Here is a 22108-nt window from a genome sequence, read left to right on the forward strand (position 1 = left end):
CCTCTGTGGGTAGGGGTTGGTTGTCCCGGGGCCCAGTGATGGGGTGGAGGATGAGGGATGGCAGGCCAGGTGCGGGGCCTGGTGAGGTGCAGGGTCGCGGGGGGGCAGCGCTGTGCCTCACGGCACGGTGGTACTCACTCAGCCTGAGACGGTGACACAGTTCTCGGTAAAACACACGGCTGGAAAGACGGTTCCCACGGACGGCTGCTGTTGCTTTTCCCCGGTAGTTAACGGTGACTGTCTCTTTCCCTGCACCTTGTGTAATGTTGGTAGCGATGGGTTCCCACCGGTAACCCGCTCCCCGACTTGGATATGGGCCGGAGGAGCCCCTCTTTGCCCGCAGGCACTGGCCCTGAGAAACTGGTGCCTTGGCGGTGGCGGTGTCTCTCTCATACGGTTGGACGGTTGCCTTCAATCGGGACTTAGTTGTTTGGAGACCCGGAGGTCCCCTTCACTGACGGATTTGGCAAATTCACGGCGACTCCTAGCCTTGCCGGGATCAGAAAGGCCCCTGCCAATGGTGCTGGCTTCTCCTTGTGTACCGGTCCGGTACCGCCGGGCCACCACCCGTCCACGGTCCTTACGGCACCTCCGATAGGCCACTCCTGCAGACGGTCACCGCCGTCTGCTAACCTTGCTGTCTCTGTCCGGGGCACACACCCGGACCAACTTCAGGCTGCTCTTTTACTACTTTCCTAGCTTCACTCCCACTCCTCTCACTTGGTCCTCTACCACTCAACTCCAACTTCAAAACTCATCTCCCTGTTCTGCCTGGTTTTCCCGCCTCCAGGACTGTGAATTCCTTGGTGGGCGGAGCCAACCGCCTGGCCCACCCCCTAATGTGGACATCAGCTTCTGGAGGACGGCAACAAGGATTTCTGGTCTAGCTTAGGTGTACCTAACCGGGGTGTAGGGTGTGGTGATGTCATTACCTGTGACCCCTGGCTTGCCCAGGGCGTCACAATCAAGACTGGCCTTCTTCATGTCTGTCTTGATGATGGGGGTGGAGTGCTAGGTGCCACTTAATGAATCAGATGAGACACAAAATGGCAGGTGCCTCTTGTTTCTCCTTACCATGAATCTTACTCCAGTAAGAACCCTCATCCTGGAGCTCTGCCACTTTGTCAACCAAAAAAATCAACTTTTGGGGCTTTTCAAACCTTTTTAAGGCTAGTTCTCTGTGATGAATTTGGGCCAATATATCATAATATTCATCACTATGTCTAGCTGCTAATAAAGAGCAAATCTGTTCTGCCCCAGCTGCAGTTTGATAGAAAAAAAAAATGACAACAAACTGTGTGGTATTTAACTTCCCCAAGTCCACTGTCAAATCTCTGGCATGGCTCTCAGGGTCGATCATTGGCTGTGATCTCACATATGCAGCTCTGCTGCCAATCAGTGAGCTCAAAATCTCTGACGTGGTATTCCACATACAAGGGCATATCTACTGAGCTCACGGATTGGTTGATGCGATGTCATCGACACAACCAACACCAGACACCTGGAGCAGCGTCAGACACTTGAACATCTTCCCTGGTGGTCTAGTGGTTAGGATTCGGCGCTCTCACCGCTGCGGCCCGGGTTCGATTCCCGGTCAGGGAAACATTTTTTTTTCCAATAATGATCTACCACAAACTTTATACATGAATAATCCAACATTATTAATACTATCATAATCATTACAGTTTTTATGTTACAGGTGATGTTCAGCTTTCATTAGATATGACAGAAACGGGATCACGGTAATAGGGTGTGGGACAGTGTAAGTGCATCAATATTTTGCATTTTAGGACATTTCAGAATAATGCAGACACAAATTCGTCAATTCTGGTGTTTCGCTGAGGGCTGCACCGGAGTAACATGTGCCTCTAAGTGACTTTAAGCATCTGTGAGCTGTCGAATCCTCCCGCCAGTCAGTAAATTTCTCATAAATTCGGCAACTATTTGGACTAATGTATGATAAATTAATTGTCTGCGCTCGACCATGCACCTTCCTGGCTTACATGATAACTCACAACACATTTGGGCAAGTAAAACTTGTGCAAAAAAAATTATTTAGACATTTCAAACATTTTTACACCTGTTAAAAACTGATGAACTCAGACCAAAGGCCTGGGGAACGCTGAGACTGTAGCAATACTGATTGATTTATATTATAGAGCTGCAGCTGGCATCTGACTGAGTGAAAATCAGTCATTAGTGCTACCTACGAAAAGTATTTGACTCTACAGTCTTCAGTGAGAAGAAAAATACCGATGACCTTGCTAAACAACAAGTGAATAAGGCTAAGAATATCAAATAACTAAGTCCCCCATCACACAGATACACCACTTCTGGGGCAGCTGTGGGCTGCTATTTTTAAGTTGAAGGGTCCCAATAACCATGGACCTTTTCAGCCTGATAATACCAGCCCCCAGCTGTCTACTTTAGCTTGGCTGGTTATCAAAAATATGGGAAACACCACTGTCTCCACACGTCACCTCTGTTCCCGCTCAGCTGACTCCACCCCTCGGTCTGGTTTGGGTATAATCACGCCCTACCATGTTTGGTGATGTGTGGCTGAGTGAGTGTGCTGTGCTTTTGCATGGATCGGTATTGACCTCCTCCTTACCCAAGATTGGATACCACACCTCTGGCTGAGGTGCAGTACCTCTGTGGTGACTGAAGCCTCAGGGGCGCCACACTTATTACGGCAGCTGGTGGATGCCCAATTCCCAAAGAGGCACATCTTACTCATCAAGACTGGAATGTAAAACACCGGCATTGAAAAATTGTGGTCTGCATCTAATACATCATTCTGAAATGTCCTAGAAAAATATATATAAGCATTTATACATACAGTATTTCACAAAATTAAGTACACCCCTTACGTTTTTGTAAATATTTTATTATATTTTTTTGAGGGACAACACTAAATATCTGACATCATCACTGTGTTTGTTTTATAGCTCACTCCCATAAGTAACAATTTTCAAAACAAAAAATGAAGGTACTTTGCAAAAATAATCAGCGCCCGAACAGGGACTTGAACCCTGGACCCTCAGATTAAAAGTCTGATGCTCTACCGACTGAGCTATCCGGGTTCATGATTTTGCTTTCGTTGGTGGCATCATTGTCAGTTCTACCAGTATGGCTGATATGTTACATTGATGAAAATGTAAGATTTCCGAATGAAGGTCCTGGCTTGTCTGTATATCACACAGGACACTTGGCGGCATTTACCAACGTAATGAAATGGTTTTTTTTAGATAAAACAAAAGCAGTGCAGATATGAGGTTTATTGGGGCAAAGTCTCCCATATTTGGGTGGAAGTTGAGTTTTAGGGGGGATAAACTCCCTTTACTTTGAAGATTCCCCTTAGAATAACCAGGAAGACATGGCGATGGGACGCCGACCAAACTTTGCTCTTCACTTTTCACCACAGACTCACAAGTAACTTCTTACGAGTCACCACCTTGATCCATATTATCCTTCTGTTTTGGAGCCCATAACTCAGTAGTAGGAAATGTTTTATTATATCTTTTCATGGGACAACACTAAAGATCTGACCATTTGATACAATGTAACGCAGCTTGTAAAAAGAAGTTTCTTTCCATCATCACTGTTTGTTTTATAGCTACAATAAGGAACAATTTTCAACATAAAATATGATGGATCTTACGTTGCAAAAATATTCAGCGCCCGAACAGGGACTTGAACCCTCAGATTAAAAGTCTGATGCTCTACCGACTGAGCTATCCGGGCTCAATGATACTTTTGCTTGGTGACATCATTGCCAGTTCTTCCAGCATGGCCGATAAGTGTTACATTGATCAGAATTTAGGCTTTGCCTATGAAGCTCCTGCCTTGTCCATATATCACACAGGACACTTGGTGTCACATGCACCGAGGAGCCTCGTTTACCAATGTAATAAAATGGTTTTTAGATAACCCAAAAGCTGTGCAGATATGATGTTTATTGGGGCAAAGTCTCCCATATTTAGATGTAAGTGGTATACGTTAAGTTTTGGAGGTGATAAATTCCCTTTACTTTCCCCTTAAGTGCTAAAAATTCCCCTGAGAATAACCAGTGATTGCAGGAGGGCATGGTGATGGGACGCTGACCAAACCATGCTTTCTGCTCTTCAACACAGACTCATTATTATTATTATTATTATTATTTATTTATAGAGCACCATTAATTCCATGGTGCTGTACATGAGAAGGGGGTTACATACAAAATACGTATACAAGTTACAGTAGACAGACTAGTACAGAGGGAAGAGGGCCCTACCCTTGCGGGCTTACATTCTATAGGATTATGGGGAGGAGACAATAGGTGGGGTGTAGGTCAGGCGGCAGCTCCGCACGGTGGTCGGGCGGCAGCTCTTCTTACGAGTCACCACTTTGGTCCATATTATCCTTCTTTTATGGAGTCCATAACTCAGTAGTAGGAAGAAGTGTGCACAATTATATGCAAAAGTCATCAGTTTATGACTATACTTCATAGTGCCCACTCTTCATCAACACATATCAATCACAATCCCATCACAGAACTCTAGAAGCCGACACAAGAAGCCGACACACACAAGAAGCCGACACACACAAGAAGCCGACACACACAAGAAGCCGACACACACAAGAAGCCGACACACACAAGAAGCCGACACGCCGACACAAGAAGCCGACACAAGAAGCCGACACAAGAAGCCGACACAAGAAGCCGACACAAGAAGCCGACACAAGAAGCCGACACAAGAAGCCGACACAAGAAGCCGACACAAGAAGCCGACACAAGAAGCCGACACAAGAAGCCGACACAAGAAGCCTGGCTAGCTCAGTCGGTAGAGCATGAGACTCATAATCTCAGGGTTATGGCTTCGACCCCCAAGTTGGGTGCTTGTTTTTGTCACTCTATTCCTCTGCCGTGATTTTTGTCCTCCCTACGATGTTATCAGATATTGTTCCACTTGTTTCATTCTTCCCATAAGCAAACTCTAGCACCACCTATTGACTCTTCTCATATAAAACACATGCGTCCTACTATCACAAACCGTATCAGGGAAGCTCATCTGCTACTCATCATCCTCATTAGGGTCTCCACCTTACTGCAGTATGTCATTGGAATCTACAGGCAGTAGAGTTATCCTTCTCTGGTGATCTAGTGGTTAGGATTCGGCGCTCTCACCGCCGTGGCCTGGGTTCGATTACCGGTCAGGGAAATAGCTTTGGTTTTTTTATATATTAATCTACAACAAACTTTATATATGAATACTGTAATATTAAATAATTCTATCATGATCATTTTACTTTTATTTTTACAGGGGATGTTGTTCAGCTTTCATTAGATATGACTGAAACAGGATCACAGCAAGAGGGTGTGGGGCAGTGTAGGTGCATCCATATTTTGTATTTTATTAAGCATGGGCCTCTCCAACCTGAGAATATCAGCCCCAGCTGTCTGCTTTATAATGGTTGGGAATCAAAATTGGGGGGATCACATCCTATTTTTTAAAATTATTTATTTCAATAATACAAAAAAGTTACATGGGGTCCCTCGTATCCTGATTCACAGCCAAGATAAGTGCAAGGCTTGGGTCTGCATATATAAGCTTTGTAGAATAATCAGGGTCAGGAAATAACTTTTTTTTTTTTCACTGATCTACAATAAACTTTATATATGAATAATTTTATATTAGTCATTCCATCGTAATCATTTTAGTTGCCCACTCTTCATCACCACAAGGCAATCACAATCCCATCGCAAAGCTCTAAAACTGCAGTCTAGGAGACTGACATCAAGGAGACACAAAAGAGCCTGGCTAGCTCAGTCGGTAGAGCATGAGACTCTTAATCTCAGGATCCTGGGTTCGAGCCCCACGTTGGGCGTTTAATTTTGTCAAAGTCTCAGGGAAGCTCATTTGCTGCTCGTCATACTTGTTAGAGTCTCCCCCTGACTGAAATTTGTATTCTACAGGATATGGATTTGTCCTTTATTGGTGGTCTAGTGGTTAGGATTTGGTGCTCTCACCACCACGGGCAATTTTCAATTCCTGGTCAGCTAAATACTTTTTTTTTTCATTAATAATCTACAACAAACTTTATATATTAATAATTTAATATTATTAATACTATTATAATCATTTCAGTTTTATTTTTCCAGGTGATGTTGTTCAGCTTTCATTAGATATGACAGAAATGGGATCACAAGAGGGTGTGGGGCAGTGAAAGTGCATCCATATTTTGTATTTTAGGACATTTCAGTATAATGCAGACACTAATTCGTCAATTCTGGCGTTTCGCTGAGGGCTACGCCGGAGTAACATGTGCCTCTTAGTGACTTTAGGCATCTGTCAGCTGTCGAATCCTCCCGCCAGTCACTACATTTCTCATAATTTTGGCAACTATTTGGAGTAGATTATGATACATTTGTGGTCTGCGCTAGGCTATGCCCCCTCCTGGCTTAAATGACAAATCACAACAAGTAAAAGTTGTGCAAAAATAAGAATTTAGACATTCAAACAATTTAACTCCATTTGAAAACTGATGAAGACCAAACGCCTGGGGACTGCAGCACCACTGATTGATTTATACTATAGAGCTGCAGCTGGCAGTCAGAAAAGTGTTTGACGTTACAGCCTTCATTGAGAAGAAAAACACATATGTCTCTGCTAAACGACAAGTGAATAAGGCTAAGAATATCATATAACTAAGGCCCCCTTCACACAGATACACCACTTCTGGGGCAGTAGCAGGCTGCTATTTTTAGGCTGCAGGGGCCCAATAACCTTGGACCTCCTTAGCCTGATAATACCAGCACCCAGCTGTTTGCTTTACCTTGGCTGGTTATAAAAATAGTGGAAACACAACACCATCTTTTTTAAATTATTTATTTGGATAATACCTGTAAAATCTATCAGTTTAGGTGAATCCTCTAAGGTCTTCGCCGGTAACTTATACAACAAAATAGCTATAGAAATATTTTTTTTTACCCGAACAGAGTTTTTTATGCATTGATGAAAAGGTGTAAATTATGACAGACCTTGACTCATATACAATTATTACGGCAGCTGGTGGATGACCCAGTTCTCAAAGAGGTATATAAAACACCGGCATTAAAAAATTAGGGTCTGCATCTCATACATCATTCTCAAATGTCCTATAAAAATATACATAAATACATATATATACATGCAGTAGATCACAAAAGTAAGTACACTCCTCACATTTTTCTAAATGTTTTATTATATCTTTTCATGGGACAACACTGAAGATCTGACTGTGTGATACAATGTAACGCAGCTTGAAAAAAGAAGTTTCTTTAGATCAACACTGTTTGTTTTATAGCTCACTCCCACAAGGAACAATTTTCGACATAAAATATGATGGACGTTACTCTGTAAAAATATTAAGCGCCCGAACAGGGACTTGAACCCTGGACCCTCAGATTAAAAGTCTGATGCTCTACCGACTGAGCTATCCGGGCTCATGAGATACCTTTGCTCGGTGACATCATTGCCAGTTCTACTAGTATGGCCGACAAGTGTATCATTGATCCGACTATAAGATTTCCCTATGAAGCTCCTACCTTGTCCATATATCACACAGGACACTTGGCGTCACAGGCACCGAGAAGCCTCATTTACCAATGTAATGAAATGGGGTTTCTTTTTTAGATAAAACAAAAGCTGTGCAGATATGATTTTTATTGGGGTAAAGTCTCCCATAGTTGGGTGTAAGTTGAGTTTTGAAGGTCATAAATTTCCTTTACTTTTCCCTTAAGTGATAAAGATTCTCCTGAGAATATCAAGTGATTGCAGGAGGACATGGTGATGGGACGCCGACCAAACTCTTCATCACAGTCTCATAAGTGACTTCTTACGAGTCACCACCTTAATCCATATTATCCTTCTGTTGTGGAGTCCATAACTCAGTAGTAGGAAGAAGTGTGCACAATTATATGCAAAAGTCATCAGATTATACTTTATTGGGCGCAATCTTCACCACCGCATATCAATCACAAACATCAAGGAGGAGACAAGAAGCCTGGCTAGCTCAGTAGGTAGAGCATCAGCCTCTTAATCTCAGGTTAATCTCTTAATCTGATTATTGTCCTCTCTACAATCTTATCAGAAATTGTTCCTTTGTTTCACTCTTCCCATATGCAAAGTCTCTTCAATGAGGAAGGAGACAAACTCTAGTGCCACCTGTTGACTTTTCCCATATAAAACACATGTCCTACTATCAGAAACCTCAGAGAAGGTCATCTGCTGCGCATCATCCACATTAGGGTCTCTACGTAACTGAAGTTTGCCATAGTAAGCTACAGTAAATGGAGTCCTCCTTCCCTGGTGGTCTAGTGGTTAGGATTTGGCGCTCTCACTGACGCGGCCCGGCATTCCTGGTCAGGGAAAAAATTTTTTTTTTTTCAACGATCTACAACAAACTTTATATATGAATAATTTTATATTATTAATTCCATCATAATCACTTTAGTTGCCCACTCTTCATCACCACAAGGCAATCACAATCCCATCACAAAACTCTAGAATTGAAGTCTAACAGACTGACATCAAGCCCCAGACAAGAAGCCCGGCTAGCTCAGTCGGTAGAGCATGAGACTCTTAATCTCAGGGTCGTGGGTTCGAGCCCCACGTTGGGCGGTTAATTTTGTCCAAGTCTCAGGGAATCTCATCTGACTGAATTTCACCATGGTAATCTACATGATATAGATTCATCTTTCCCTGGTGGTCTAGTGGTTAGGATTTGGTGCTGATTAGGCAGGTTTTAATTCCTGGTCAGCTAAATACTTTTTTTTTCATTAATGATCTACAACAAACTTGATATATTAATAATTTAGTATTATTAATCCTATTATAAGCATTAAAGTTTTATTTTTCCAGGTGATGTTGTTCAGTTTTTTTTAGATATGACAGAAATGGGATCAAAAGAGGGTGTGGGGCAGTGAAAGTGCGTCCATATTTTGTATTTTAGGACATTTCAGTATAATGCAGACACTAATTCGTCAATTCTGGCGTTTCGCTGAGGGCTGCGCCGGAGTAACATGTGCCTCTTAGTGACTTTAGGCATCTGTCAGCTGTCGAATCCTCCCGCCAGTCACTACATTTCTCCTAATTTTGGCAACTATGTGGAGTAAATTATGATACATTTGTGATCTGCGCTCGGCTATGCCCCCTCCTGACTTAAATGACAAATCACAAGTAAAAGTTGTGCAAAAATAAGTATTTAGACATTTCAAACAATTATTCTCCATTTTTAAACTGATGAACTAGGACCAAACGCCTGGGGAACACTGTGACTGTAGCACCACTGGTTGATTTATACTATAGAGCTGCAGCTGGCATCTGCTAGTGAAAATCAGTCATTAGCGCTACCTACAAAAAGTGTTTGACGTTACAGCCTTCATTGAGAAGAAAAACACAGATGTCCCTGCTAAACGACAAGTGAATAAGGCTAAGAATATCATGTAACTAAGTCCCCTTTCACACAGATATACCACTTTTGGGGCAGTTCCGGGCTGCTATTTTTAGGCTGCAGAGGCCTAATAACCATGGACCTTCCCAGCCTGATAATAGCAGCCCCCAGCTGTTTGCTTTACCTTGGCTGGTTATAAAAATAGTGGAAAGACAACACTATTTTTTTTAAATTATTTATTTGGTTAATAGATTTTACAGCTATCAGTTGAGGTGGATCCTCTAAGGTCCTTACCGGTAACTTATAGAACAAAATAGCTATAGAAATATTTTTTTTACCCGAACAGAGACTGGTATTTTATGCATTGGTGAAAAGGCGTAAATTATGACAGAAATGTATTCAGCCCCTGACTGATGTACAATTATTAAAACAGCTACTGGATGCCCCAATTCCCAAAGAGGCATATGAAACAGCGGCATTAAAAAATTGGGGCATACATCATTCTCAAATGTCCTATAAAAATATATATAAATACATATATACATACAGTATTCTGTATTTTCTAAATGTTTTATTATATCTTTTCATGGGACAACACTGAAGATCTGACTGTGTGATACAATGTAACGCAGCTTGAAAAAAGAAGTTTCTTTCCATCATCACTGTTTGGTTTATAGCTCACTCCCACAAGGAACAATTTTCGACATAAAATATGATGGATGTTACTTTGCAAAAATATTGAGCACCCGAACAGGGACTTGAACCCTGGACCCTCAGATTAAAAGTCTGATGCTCTACCGACTGAGCTATCCGGGCTCATGTGATACCTTTGCTCGGTGACATCATTGCCAGCTCTACCAGTATGGCCGACAAGTGTTATATTGATCAGAATGTAGGATTTCCCTATGAAGCTCCGACCTTGTCCATATATCACACAGGACACTTGGCGTCACGTGCACTGAGAAGTCTCATTTACCAATGTAATGAAATGGGTTGTTTTTTTAGATAAAACAAAAGCTGTGCAGATATGATTTTTATTGGGGTAAAGTCTCCCATAATTGGGTGTAAGTTGAGTTTTGAAGGTCATAAACTTCCTTTACTTTTCCCTTAAGTGATAAATATTCTCCTGAGAATATCAAGTGATTGCAGGAGGACATGGTGATGGGACGCCGACCAAACTCTTCATCACAGTCTCATAAGTGACTTCTTACGAGTCACCACCTTGGTCCCTTGGTCCATATTATCCTTCTGTTGTGGAGTCTATAACTCAGTAGTAGGAAGAAGTGTGCACAATTATATGTAAAAGTCATCAGACTATACTTCATTGGGCGCAATCTTCATCACCACATATCAATCACAAACATCAAGGAGGAGACAAGAAGCCTGGCTAGCTCAGTAGGTAGAGCATCAGCCTCTTAATCTCAGGTTAATCTCTTAATCTGATTTTTGTCCTTTCTACAATCTTATCAGATATTGTTCCTCTTGTTTCACTCTTCCCATATGCAAATTGTCTCTTCAATGAGGAAGGAGATGAACTCTAGTGCCACCTGTTGACTTTTCCCATATAAAACACATGTCATACTATCAGAAACCTCAGGGAAGGTCATCTGCTGCGCATCATCCGCATTAGGGTCTCTACATGACTGAAGTTTGCCATAGATGGAGTTATCCTTCCCTGCTGGTCTAGTGGTTAGGAGTCGGCGCTCTCACTGCCGTGGCCTGGGTTCGATTCCCGGTCATTGAAATAACTTATTTTTTTCAACGCTCTACAACAAACTTTATATATGAATAATTTTATATTATTAATTCCATCATAATCATTTTAGTTGCCCACTCTTCATCACCACAAGGCAATCACAATCCCAAGGTACAGACAAGAAGCCCGGCTAGCTCAGTCGGTAGAGCATGAGACTCTTAATCTCAGGGTCGTGGGTTCGAGCCCCACGTTGGGCGGTTAATTTTGTCCAAGTCTCAGGGAATCTCATCTGACTGAATTTCACCATGGTAATCTACATGATATAGATTCATCTTTCCCTGGTGGTCTAGTGGTTAGGATTTGGTGCTGATTAGGCAGGTTTTAATTCCTGGTCAGCTAAATACTTTTTTTTTCATTAATGATCTACAACAAACTTTATCTATATATATATAATTGCCTTATTCTGTCTGTCTGTCTGTCTTGCTCCAAAATTCTGTCCTTACCGCGACAAGCGTCTCATTGGCCGCTCGCCTCTGCTCCGCCCCCCCCCGCACGGATTGGCCGCTCACCTCGCCTCGGCTCCGCCCCCCCGGACGGATTGGCAGCTCACCTCGCCTCGGCTCCGCCCCCCCGCACGGATTGGCCGCTCGATCAGGCCCCCTGCACGCATTGTTAACTCGGCAACGCCCCGCCCCCTCAAGCATTACACGCTCGCTATGGCCCTGCCCCCCGCACGCATTCCCCGAACCGACACGGAGCCCCGACTCCCAGGTGAGTGCTGTACCTCCGGGAGCCCACAACCCAGCCGACACATACCCTCGCATTGCTGGGGTTGCCAGCGTACGCTGTTGTGGGCTCCCGTGCGAGCGGGGGGCGGGGTACGCTGGTAACCATGGTACACATCGAGTAAAATTGTGTAGCATGGTTACCAGCGTACACCGGCTCCCAGGTGAGCGCATCAAGGTCCTGCAGTGGCGGAATACACACACACGCACACACATAACAACAGACACACACACACATCAGATCACACTCACTCTCACACACACCTCACACACACATCAGATCGCATCCACACACTCACAACTTCCAGTGATATCGCTTGCTTCTCGGCGGCGATACTGTGCAGTGACCTTCCAGGACCTGCCAGAAGATCACATGGCCAGAAGCATGTGGTATCTCCGGATGTTGTGAGTGTGAGCGCGTATGTGCGATATCGTCAATGTGTGTGTGCGTGTATGCGATCGGGTGTGTGCGTGTATGAGGATGGAGCACGATGGGGAATGCGCAGCATGGTCGATGGAGCACGATGGGGAGTGCGCAGCATGAGGGATGGAGCACGATGGGGAGTGCGCAGCATGGGGATGGAGCACATTTGGGAGTGTGCAGCATGGGGGATGGAGCACGATCGGGAATGCGCAGCATGGGGGATGGAGCACGATGGGGAGTGCGCAGCATGGGGGATGGAGCACAATGGGGAGTGCGCAGCATGGGGGATGGAGCACGTTTGGGAGTGCGCAGCATGGGGGATGGAGCACAATGGGGAGTGCGCAGCATGGGGGATGGAGCACGTTTGGGAGTGCGCAGCATGGGGGATGGAGCACAATGGGGAGTGCGCAGCATGGGGGATGGAGCACGATGGGGGGTGTGCAGCATGGGGGAAGGAGCACGTTTGGGAGTGCACAGCATGGGGGATGGAGCACGATCGGGAATGCGCAGCATGGGGGATGGAGCACGATGGGGAGTGCGCAGCATGGGGGATGGAGCACGATGGGGGGTGCGCAGCATGGGGGATGGAGCACGATGGGGGGTGTGCAGCATGGGGGATGGAGCACGATGGGGGGTGCACACCTCCCCCCAAAACACACACAAGCACTGCACAACACACCACACACACACTGGGAACCACAAACACCGCCCTACACAGACACCCACACACACAGACAACGCCACACACAACACCCAACACACAAACACCGCGGCACACACAAATATACGCACATACCGCACAACACACACATTGCACAAAACATACCTCCCACCAAAACACACACACACACCCCACACCCACACAAATCGCGCAACACACACACAACACTACAGACACACAGCGCTCCACAAACAACACAACACACACAACGCAACACACAAACAACACCGCTCTCACCCCCCGTCACACCCAGCCAACACCCAGAACATGTACAGCGCCCTACACAAACACTTGGTAACTACACACAACAACATCTATATATATATATATATAACAAAAATCATACATTAACTACACAATACGTAAATTCTAGAATACCCGATGCGTAGAATCGGGCCACCTTCTAGTATATTAATAATTTAATATTATTAACTCTCACATTTTTCTAAATGTTTTATTATATCTTTTCATGGGACAACACTGAAGATCTGATTGTGTGTTACAATGTAACGCAGCTTGTTAAAAGAAGTTTTTGTAGATCATCATTGTTTGTTTTATAGCTCACTACAATAAGGAACAATTTTCAACATAAAATTTGATGGATGTTACTTTGCAAAAAATATTTAGCGCCCAAACAGGGACTTGAACCCTGGACCCTCAGATTAAAAGTCTGATGCTCTACGGACTGAGCTATCCGGGCTCATGTGATACCTTTCCTCGGTGACATCTTTGCCAGTTCTTCCAGTATAGCAAGAAGAGAATGGCACTTCCTATATATGCGTCGGAGATATTGGGGTGCACTTCAGGTTCCAAAGCCAAACAGTGAGAAGTATACAAGGCACTCCCAAGATGATTTGAAGAAAAATTTATTCATGTGCGTAACAAAAACGTTTTCGGTCCTATGTGGACCTTCCTCAGTAGCACTATACAGAAATAAATAAATACAAAAATAAATACAAAATAAATGGTATACAACAAAGAGGAAAAAACCATACAAACGGTGGTAATAAATGACATACATGTGTCAATTCTGTATTATTCACAATATTCAAAATTCATATTGGGTCAAAAAAATGGATCAAAAGTACAAAAAAACTGAATATAAAATAAATATATATATATACATACACATATATATAAAGAGGCAGGAGAGGAGGATAAAAAAGAAAAGAATGAGGGAAAGGAGAAGATAAATGTCAAAAGAAAAGAGAGGAGAAATGAGTGAAAAGAAAGGAAGCAAAGAGGGATTCTGTTAGTGTCATGTATTTGAATGAAAGTTCTTCCAGTATGGCCGATAAGTGTTACATTGGTGAGAATATAGGATTTTCCTATGACGCTCCTGTCTTGTCCGTATATCACACAGGACACTTGACGTCACGTGCACCGAGGAGCCTCATTTACCAATGTAATAAAATGGTTTTTAGATAACACCAAAGCTGTGCAGATATGGTGTTTATTGGGTGGTTACATTAAGTTTTGTGGGTGATAAATTCCCTTTACTTTTCCCTTAAGTGCTAAAGATTACACTGAGAATAACCAGTGATTGCAGGAGGGCATGGTGATGGGACGCCGACCAAACTCTTCATCACAGACTCATAAGTGACTTCTTACGAGTCACCACCTTGGTCCATATTATCCTTCTTTTATGGAGTCCATAACTCAGTAGTAGGAAGAAGTGTGCACAATTATAAGCAAAAGCCATCAAATTATGACTATACTTCATTTTGCCCACTCTTCATCAACACATATCAATCACAATCCCATCACTCGGAAACTTGAGTCTACGAGACTGACATCAAGGCCCAGACAAGAAGCCCGGCTAGCTCAGTCGGTAGAGCATGAGACTCTTAATCTCAGGGTCGTGGGTTCGAGCCCCACGTTGGGCGCTTTCTTTTGTCACTCTATTCCTCTGCCCTGATTTTTGTCCTCCCTACGATGTTATCAGATATTGTTCCACTTGTTTCACTCTTCCCAGAAGCAAACTCTAGCACCACCTATTGACTCTTCCCATATAAAATACATGTGTCTCAAGTATCAGAAACCGTTTCAGGGAAGGTAATCTGCTGCTCACCATCCTTATTAGGGTCTCCACCTCACTGCAGTTTGCCATTGTAATCTACAGGAAATGGAGTCATCCTTCCCTGGTGGTCCAGTGGTTAGGATTCGGCGCTCTCACCGCCGCGTCCCGGGTTTGATTATTGTTTTTATACATATTGTATTAATCTGTATTATATATGTATTAATCTACAACAAACTTTCTATATGAATAATGTAAAATTAAATAATACTATCATGATCATTTTACTTTTATTTTTACAGGGGATGTTGTTCAGCTTTCATTAGCTATGACAGAAACGGGATCAGGGTAAGAGGGTGTGGGGCAGTGTAAGTGCATCCATATTTTGTATTTTATTAAGCATGGATCTCCCCAGCCTGAGCATACCAGCCCCCAGCTGTCTGCTTTATCATGGTTGGGAATCAAAATTGGGGGGGACCACATGCTATTTTTAAAATTTTTTAGTTTAATAATAAAAGAAAGCTACATGTGGTCCCTCGTATCCTGATTCACAGCCAAGAGTGCAGGGCTGGGGGTTGCAGCCTGTAGCCGTATGCTTTGTCTGTGCTGAGTATCATGATATTGGGGGGACCCTACGCCAATTTTTTTTATTTATTTTGATACCACTATAGAGACACAGACAGCATGTATGATTCCAACCAATCACAGATGCTGTCACACAGAGTGGGGCGCGGTCTGACTGCAACCAATCAAATGATAGTGGGCGGGGGAAGCAGTGAATATATATAAGGGCAATGAGCGGCCTTGGAAATAGTGTTACAGCCATGTTGTAAACTCAGTAAGTATAACACTCCTGCTCTAACCCACCCATCCCTTTCTACCACCATTTTACAGCACAATGTTCGGGTCCCCATAGACTATGGGTTTCGGCATACAGGAAGATGTTCAGGTAGAAATCTGTTCCCGAACTGGATATTTTTTTTTTTTTAAATCCGGCTGGACCCGTCGGACTTGAACATCTGCGGATTCGCCCATCTCTATTACTAATATATTATTCATATATAAACTTTGTAGAGTAATGGAAAAAAAAATCTTTTTCCCTGCCCGGGAATCGAACCCGGCCGCGGCGGTGAGAGCGCCGAATCCTAACCACTAGACCACCAGGGAAGCTACATCGTTGCTTCTTATATTTGCTTGTGTGCGATATGCTGCATGTGTACTGCAGTCTCTAAAATAGTAACGTATTTCAGCTGTAGACGTGCAATGTGATCTGACATGGATCCACACGGAGCAGCTCATGCGGAGCTATATTTCTGACAGTAGACTGGTCTACACATCTGCTAAGGTTTGTCTAAATATAACGGATGGAGCCATAGGCAAACGTGACAGAAAAAAAGAAGTCAATGTTGTTAATTTGTAAGCAATGCAAACATTTTCATAAAGTCGGCATACGCACAAACAGGGACTGGAAGTCAGATTGCAAGTCTGATGCTCTATCAACGCTTCTACAGTGTAAGGCTATGTGCGCACTGTGACGGGGTGTACAGCAGAGCAAGGAGGGGCAACAGGCCAAGGAACAATCCAAAGGGCTTTATTGGAACCACAAAGATAAAGCACCAAACATAAATATAGATCCTTAAAGTCTGCAAGGAGTCCACAACAAAACAAAAGATCCAGGGGCACCGCCTGGTATTCCGATGCCAGGGAAAATAGGGCAATGGTCCTTATATGAGTTCCTTCAGTCCAACAGGTGAACAACAAAACGCAATCCCACGTGGCCACTGATCTCCAGTCTGTAACTGTCCATATACCGGCTCTAGGATCCAGCCTCAGCTATTCCCTCCCAGAGGATCAATCTTCTTTCTTCAAGTTTCACACTGACTGAATCTCCCAGGTAAGCAGAGAGTTTACACTAGTTGGACTCTAGGCCCACCTCCCCCTACTCCCAGGGATGGAAGTGCCTCAAGAGGCTACAACCTTGCACTATAGGGGGTGATTACCTACAACAATAGAAATGTACACAGAAGTAGTTCAAATAAGACAATGAACCAAGCTTGAAATAGGAATCTGTGCAGCAAGATGCACCTCCCCCATATCCCACCATCACACGCACGCTGCAGTTTTTTCTGCACAAAAACTGCACCTTGTCAGGAGAGACCCCCCCCCCACCCCAGACTTATGTATTTGTTTTGCTCTTTGACATTCTTGTGCATATAATTGTTCAAAATCATTCATTGCACCTCAAGAACATCTCTAGAATCCGCCCCTTTCTCACAATGCAAACGACATAAACCCTCACCGTGGCCCTGATCCACTCTCGCCTTGACTACTGTAACTCTCTATTTATTGGTCTCCCCCTAACTAGACTCTCCCCTCTACAGTCCATCCTTAATGCAGCAGCCAGGGTCACCTATCTGGCTAACCGCTACTCGGATGCCTCTGCTCTGTGCCAGTCATTGCACTGGCTGCCCATATATCACAGGATCCAATTCAAACTGCTTGTTCTCACCCACAAAGCTCTCCACAGTGCGGCACCCTCCTTTCTGTCTATCACCCCACCCGTTCTCTACGCTTTGCAAATCACTTTGGACTAACATCCGCACTAATCCGAACCTCCCACTCCCGGATCCAAGACTTCTCCTGAGCTGCACCAATCCTCTGGAACGCTCTACCCCAAGAAGTTAGGACAAATCACAACTTACTCAGCTTCTAAAAACGCATCTTTTTAGGGAGGCCTATCACACTCCCTAGCCAAACTAAATTCACATAGTCCCTTCACAATGTCTCAGAACATAACCCCACGTCAAACTCCATGGCACCCAAATGCATCTCAAGGTTCTGGCCAACTGGTCCAGGAAGCCATTATCTATCCCCCATTTCCGTGAGATGGCTGGATTGTCATTGTAAATAAGCACTTGTACCTTACCCCCCCATCTCATTGTAGATTGTAAGCTCTCACGAGCAGGGTTGTCTTTTTTTCCCTCTAAATTTTGTATTTTTGTATAACTGTTACTTGTTTGTATATGATCCTCCTGAATTGTAAAGCGCTGCAGAATATGTTGGCGCTATACAAATAAAAATTATTATTATTGTTATTATTATTATTATTTTGCTGATAAACAATATTCCCTGGTTTATCAATGGTCATTATGTATTGTATTTTCCTTTTTTTCTTTCTAATATTTTTTCTCTTTTCTATCTTTTATAACTTTTTATTTTGTATTTGTTCATTATAGTGGAGAGTAGGAGGACCACATGGAGCACACCTGCTGGGAGCGCCCACCGAAGATCGCAGGAAGACCTAGGAGCGACGCAGACGCCCGAGGTCCAGTAAATATGATTCTCCTGGGAACGAGGATCTGCACTTTTTTGCATGGTAAACTTACCCCCAACCATTTTTTCCCTGAATGTAAGCCCTAGCACATTTTTGGGGGCAAAAAAAACGTACGAAGGTGTCTTATTTTTGGGAAAACACTGTACAAGTATGGCGGATAAGTGTTATGATAACTTTTTACATCTTTCATTAGATATAACAGAAACAGGATCACGGCAAGAGGGTGTGAGGCAGTGTAAGTACATCCATATTTTGCATTTTAATAACCATGGGCCTCCCCAGCCTGAGAATACCAGCCCCTAGCTGTCAGCTTTATCATGGTTCGGTATCCAAATTGAGGGGGACCACACACTGTTTTTTTAAATTATTTATGTAAATAATTTTAAAAAAAAGCTGCATGCGGTTCCTCTTATTATGATACACAGCCAAGATAAGTGCACGGCTGGGGGCTGCAGCCTGTAGCCATGTGCTTTATCGCACTCCAATTTATTTTATTTATTTATATTTACACCACTATAGAGACACAGACAGCGTGTGTGATTTTAACCAATCACAGACGCTGTCACACAGAGTGGGAGCGCGGTCTGACTGCTACCAATCACACGCTGGTACTGACAGTCAGTGGGATAAGACGTGAATATGTATGAAGGTTAATTGGCAGCCTCAGAAGTAGTGTTACCGCTGCACAGAAATCTCGGTAAGGCTAGTTACACACTTCCGACTTTTTGCCGATCTGCTGCCTCTGGCGCACGCCAGTGCAGTGTATACAGTACAGTGGCAGCGCGACAAGTGCCGGTCACATGCTGTCATGTGACCGGAGCATGTGACCCGGAAGTTACAGTGCTGCCACTGTACTGTATACACTGTACTGGCATGCGCCGGAACCAGGGAAAAGCCGGATGTGTGAAACTAGCCTAAGTATAACGCTCCTGCACTAACCCACCTATCCCTTTCTACCACCATTTTACAGCACAATGTTCGGGTCCCCATAGTTTTTATGGGGTTTGGCATCCAGGCAGATGTTCAGGTTCAAGTCCGTTCCCTAACCTGATTTTTTTTTAAAAAATTTGCGGGTTTTCCAATGTCTATTAATATAATATTATGACCAGGTACTCACTCAGACAGCGTCGGTGATGAAAGCAGACTCTGACAACAAGGTAAACCAAGTCTCTGGGTGCCGCTGCCCTCTTGGGGGAGCCCGTCCGGGTATCCGTCCCCTACAGTACTGCCTGATGGGCCGGAGCCTGCCTCCGTGCACAATTTTAGAAGTGTCCAAGTGGCCCGTCATAAGCATAAAGCTGTCTGGGCCTCGCTCCCTATTGTTAGTAGAGGTGCTTGCTCACGATTGGGATTTCTGTGGGCTGCTTGAATTGGAAATCCCTATCCCCCTTGTTGCGCTAGTACCCCTGATCTCTGAGCTTCGTGGGCACAGTCCATAAAGTCACTATCCTTCACAGATTAATTGCCGGGTTGCTTGAAGCTACTCCCTGACCTAGGGTCCAGTACCCCGCCGTGCTTTCGTTCCCAGATCGGCTATTGTACTCGAGCTGCTGCCCATCCTACAAGACTAGGTCCAGGCACCCAGTCCCAATATCCCGCGATCGGATCTCCGACTCCTCCGGGCCCAGACCATCGTCTGCAACCCAACCTCTTTACTCTCCGAGAGACACACGCTCCCTAGCTCCTCACTGCTCGAGGGCTACCACTTTACTCTTTTTGCTCCCCTGGATAAAGAGTGTCCAGTACCCTGTGATGACCTTACTAGTCCAGGGGCATCACATATGAAGAGGCGGATTATAAGGAGGGCAATCTGGGCTACCGCCCAGGACCCGAGGCTCCAGAGGGACCATGCTCCGAACAGTAAATTGCTCCCATTATAATCCGCATGAAACATTTTTAAGCTGCTGGGTATTTGTAGTCTGTATTTGATGTCTGTATTGTGCATTTTGTTGTGTGTATTATGTATTTGTTGTCATTGTATCTTGTTGTCTGTATTGTGTATTTGATGTCTGTATTGTGTATTTGATGTCTGTATTGTATTTTGTTTTCTGTATTGTGTTTTTGATGTCTGTATTGTGTTTTTGATGTCTGTATTGTGTTTTTGATGTCTGTATTGTATATTTGATGTCTGTATTGTATTTTGTTGTCTGTATTGTGTATTTGATGTCGGTATTGTATTTTGTTTTCTGTATTGTGTTTTTGATGTCTGTATTGTATATTGTTTTCTGTATTGTATATTTGATGTGTGTATTGTATTTTGTTGTCTGTATTGTGTATTTGATGTCTGTATTGTATTTTGTTGTCTGTTTTTGATGTCTGTATTGTATTTTTGTTGTCTGTATTGTATTTTGTATTTGATGTCTGTATTGTATTTTGTTTTCTGTTTTTGATGTCTGTATTGTATTTTTGTTGTCTGTATTGTATTTTGTTTTCTGTATTGTGTTTTTGATGTCTGTATTGTATATTTGATGTCTGTATTGTATTTTGTTGTCTGTATTGTGTATTTGATGTCGGTATTGTATTTTGTTTTCTGTATTGTGTTTTTGATGTCTGTATTGTATATTGTTTTCTGTATTGTATATTTGATGTGTGTATTGTATTTTGTTGTCTGTATTGTGTATTTGATGTCTGTATTGTATTTTGTTGTCTGTATTGTGTATTTGATGTCTGTATTGTATTTTGTTTTCTGTTTTTGATGTCTGTATTGTATTTTTGTTGTCTGTATTGTATTTTGTTGTCTGTATTGTATATTCGATGTCTGTATTGTATATTTGATGTCTGTATTGTGTATTTGATGTCTGTATTGTGTATTTTGTTGTCTGTATTGTGTATTTTGTTGTCTGTATTGTGTTTTTGATGTCTGTATTGTATTTTGTTGTCTGTATTATATATTTGATGTCTTTATTGTGTATGTGATGTCTGTATTGTGTATTTGTTGAGCGTATTGTGTTTTTATGTCTGTATTGTGTGTATTTGTGTGAATTAGTGATATTGAACGCCATACCGTCGGCAATGTATTTTGCCATCAGGGATACCCCAAGGTGCACAGGTTCAATTAAGGTACCAAACTAACCATACTGCCCAGTGGTGACGTCAGCAGAGGAGCGATGGGCGATGAGGCAGTTTGTATTGACAACCTACAACTCTGAGTGTGACTCCTTCATGGGAGCCACATTACTCTGCGGAATAAAGGTCTGGCAATCTACTTCCTTATTAAGCCAAGAAAACTTGACGGAGCGTACAACTGAGGGAATTGGATATAGTGCTGGAAGATGCGCCCCTAGGTCAGGAGGTGCTCAACAAGCTACTGGGGAAGAGACGATGGTCGACCCCAGTGTGATGGATAACTCTGTTGCTAGAGAATCAGACTTCCAGGCTCTGGGTGAATGCCGATTTTATGAAAATGTTTGCATTGCTTAGAAAGTAACAAAACTTTGCCTCTGGCTCCATCCTTTATATTTACACAAACCTTAGCAGATGTGTAGACCAGTCTACTGTCAGAAATATAGCTCCGCATGAGCTGCACCGTGTGGATCCATGTCACATCAAGTTACACATCTACAGCTGAAATACGTTATTTTAGAGACTGCAGTACACATGTAGCATATCGTACACAAGCAAATATAAGACACCTTTTCTCCATCTTCCCTGGTGGTCTAGTGGTTAGGATTCGGCGCTCTCACCGCCGCGGCCCGGGTTCGATTCCCGGTCAGGGAA

General features: G+C 43.4%; 9 non-coding genes across 9 annotated transcripts; 4 read left to right on the forward strand and 5 right to left on the reverse strand.

Moving 5' to 3' along the window:
• Nucleotides 1-3010: 3010 nt before the first annotated feature.
• On the reverse strand, nt 3011-3083 carry TRNAK-UUU (transfer RNA lysine (anticodon UUU)). The gene has a single exon. It is a non-coding gene; the product is annotated as a tRNA-Lys (tRNA).
• Nucleotides 3084-3678: 595 nt separating this feature from the next.
• TRNAK-UUU (transfer RNA lysine (anticodon UUU)) lies at nt 3679-3744 on the reverse strand. Its single transcript has one exon. It is a non-coding gene; the product is annotated as a tRNA-Lys (tRNA).
• Nucleotides 3745-7392: 3648 nt separating this feature from the next.
• TRNAK-UUU (transfer RNA lysine (anticodon UUU)) lies at nt 7393-7465 on the reverse strand. The gene has a single exon. It is a non-coding gene; the product is annotated as a tRNA-Lys (tRNA).
• A 1104-nt stretch (nt 7466-8569) lies between these two features.
• Nucleotides 8570-8642, forward strand: TRNAK-CUU (transfer RNA lysine (anticodon CUU)). Its single transcript has one exon. It is a non-coding gene; the product is annotated as a tRNA-Lys (tRNA).
• A 1515-nt stretch (nt 8643-10157) lies between these two features.
• Nucleotides 10158-10230, reverse strand: TRNAK-UUU (transfer RNA lysine (anticodon UUU)). The gene has a single exon. It is a non-coding gene; the product is annotated as a tRNA-Lys (tRNA).
• Nucleotides 10231-11294: 1064 nt separating this feature from the next.
• TRNAK-CUU (transfer RNA lysine (anticodon CUU)) lies at nt 11295-11367 on the forward strand. The gene has a single exon. It is a non-coding gene; the product is annotated as a tRNA-Lys (tRNA).
• Nucleotides 11368-13667: 2300 nt separating this feature from the next.
• Nucleotides 13668-13740, reverse strand: TRNAK-UUU (transfer RNA lysine (anticodon UUU)). Its single transcript has one exon. It is a non-coding gene; the product is annotated as a tRNA-Lys (tRNA).
• Nucleotides 13741-14853: 1113 nt separating this feature from the next.
• TRNAK-CUU (transfer RNA lysine (anticodon CUU)) lies at nt 14854-14926 on the forward strand. The gene has a single exon. It is a non-coding gene; the product is annotated as a tRNA-Lys (tRNA).
• Nucleotides 14927-22036: 7110 nt separating this feature from the next.
• TRNAE-CUC (transfer RNA glutamic acid (anticodon CUC)) lies at nt 22037-22108 on the forward strand. The gene has a single exon. It is a non-coding gene; the product is annotated as a tRNA-Glu (tRNA).

Source organism: Anomaloglossus baeobatrachus, chromosome 4 (assembly GCF_048569485.1).
Source record: "Anomaloglossus baeobatrachus isolate aAnoBae1 chromosome 4, aAnoBae1.hap1, whole genome shotgun sequence".
Classification (NCBI taxonomy): domain Eukaryota; kingdom Metazoa; phylum Chordata; class Amphibia; order Anura; family Aromobatidae; genus Anomaloglossus; species Anomaloglossus baeobatrachus.